This window comes from Sander lucioperca, chromosome 9 (genome assembly GCF_008315115.2).
Source record: "Sander lucioperca isolate FBNREF2018 chromosome 9, SLUC_FBN_1.2, whole genome shotgun sequence".
Taxonomy (NCBI): Eukaryota; Metazoa; Chordata; class Actinopteri; order Perciformes; family Percidae; genus Sander; species Sander lucioperca.
In genome coordinates this window covers 20,043,047-20,045,242 of record NC_050181.1, presented here as the reverse complement: position 1 = coordinate 20,045,242, position 2,196 = coordinate 20,043,047, and positions in this window count along the sequence as shown.

The following is a 2,196-nucleotide window of genomic DNA, read 5'->3' as shown; positions in this document are numbered from 1 at the left end:
AATGTTCCCTCTATAGCCCCCAATGTTCCCTCTAAAGCCCCCAATGTTTCCTCTATAGCCCCCAATGTTTCCTCCAAAGCCCCCAATGTTTCCTCTAAAGCCCCCAATGTTTCCTCCAAAGCCCCCAATGTTTCCTCTATAGCCCCCAATGTTTCCTCTATAGCCCCCAATGTTTCCTCCAAAGCCCCCAATGTTTCCTCTATAGCCCCCAATGTTTCCTCTAAAGCCCCCAATGTTTCCTCTAAAGCCCCCAATGTTTCCTCCAAAGCCCCCAATGTTCCCTCTATAGCCCCCAATGTTTCCTCTAAAGCCCCCAATGTTTCCTCTATAGCCCCCAATGTTTCCTCTATAGCCCCCAATGTTTCCTCTAAAGCCCCCAATGTTTCCTCTATAGCCCCCAATGTTTCCTCTATAGCCCCCAATGTTTCCTCCAAAGCCCCCAATGTTTCCTCTATAGCCCCCAATGTTTCCTCTATAGCCCCCAATGTTTCCTCTAAAGCCCCCAATGTTTCCTCCAAAGCCCCCAATGTTTCCTCCAAAGCCCCCAATGTTTCCTACTAACTAACTTTACGTTAATTTCAGCTCCTCTGGTCTGTTTGGCGCCGTTCCGTTCGTCTTCTCTGCTTCAGCGTATCTTGTAATCGATACCAAACGCTGACACGTAGTCGACGGTTGGACAGCACGTCACGACATAAGTGTTCATGGGAAATGTAGGATTAGAACTACAAGCAGTGTTGCCAGATAAAGATTACATTTCCAAGCCAAACACACAAAATTGGCCAACTGTCTTGGCGGAAAACAGACCAATCTGTAAACATTTCTGACGGCCGATTCAAACAGACACAGAGTTGTTTGCTTCTTTCATCACCGGACAACTAGCTCCTAACTTTAAAATGTTTCCCACCAAAGTTAATTCTTACCTGCGTTTGGCAGGATGGTGGGTGTCAATTTCAAGCCCTGCATACACTAATAAGTAGAGATGCACCGAATCCAGATTTTTGGGGTTCGGCCGAATCCTGAATCCCCTGGTTGAGATTCTGCTGAATCCTCGTCCCATCCTCAGTCCATGAACACAGTAAACTCATTAATGAAGTAAACAGTGACTGTCCTTCCTTTGCCGTACCTGAAGTTGCTGCATTCTGGCTGCTGTCTGTAGATTCCTTCATCACAACTTGTATTCTTCCAGATGTTTGATACCAGATGTTGTAACAGCGGTGATGCTGTGTATAGTTTAGGGTCCTCGCCACCACCAGACTAATCAGCATTGTAAATTGAACATGTAGCTGGACTTCAATGGCCTTCTTTTGACTGAAAGTTCTGCCAAACTACACTTTTTCTGCTCACCAGTTCCATTTTCACTTCCTCACAGCCTACTGCATTGAACGCTCCACCTACGTAAACACCTTCCCGTAATCAACGGCGCCGTCATTACGGCGACCAGCGTAGCGCACGTAGTGCAAGCGTAGGGTTCGGTTTGGTGGGAAAAAATTCTAATGTTCTGCAGAAACCCAACCCGTCAAAAAGCCCAATATTCAGCCGAATCTGAATGCTGGATTCAGTGCATCCCTGGTCATAATACAAGTTAGATTTAGCACCATGATGCTGTCGACACAGTTCGCTAATGTTGGCTACTTTTTAGTTTGCCAGAAGGTGACATGGTGACAAATGCCGGTTCAAACGGTTGGCATTAAATCAAACCGGTTTAGCCTTGTACACCGGAGAAACCGGAAATGGACCCAACTATATCTGGCACCGACTGTTTGGACGCTCAGATAAAGTCTGAGTCACTTTCTGTTGTGATTAGGTATAACTTTGAAGAAATCTTTTCCATGTTTTTGCTGTTTTTTTATGTTCAAGACTTCATTTTCTGGGTCCAAACTTTGTTGATCACCTCCTTCCAGGCAGAACCGTTGTTTCTCAGGATATTGAAGATTTGGGACCTTGTTGTTGACTCTTGTTCCAGTTCAGCATGATGAAGTGTGAGATGATCACAGGAGCAGGGGTCTCATTTATAAACGGGGCTGAAAAAGTGCATATGCAGAGTTTTTTGGCTTTTTCCTCGCCAGTCATCATGATTCAGCATAACGAAAGAACAACTGCCAGGTCATTGACATACTGATCAGCATTCATGAGGTGCTCTGCGTTGACTATTTATGGTTAAAAATGGGCGTGTCAGGGCGGGATACGCACTCTTGT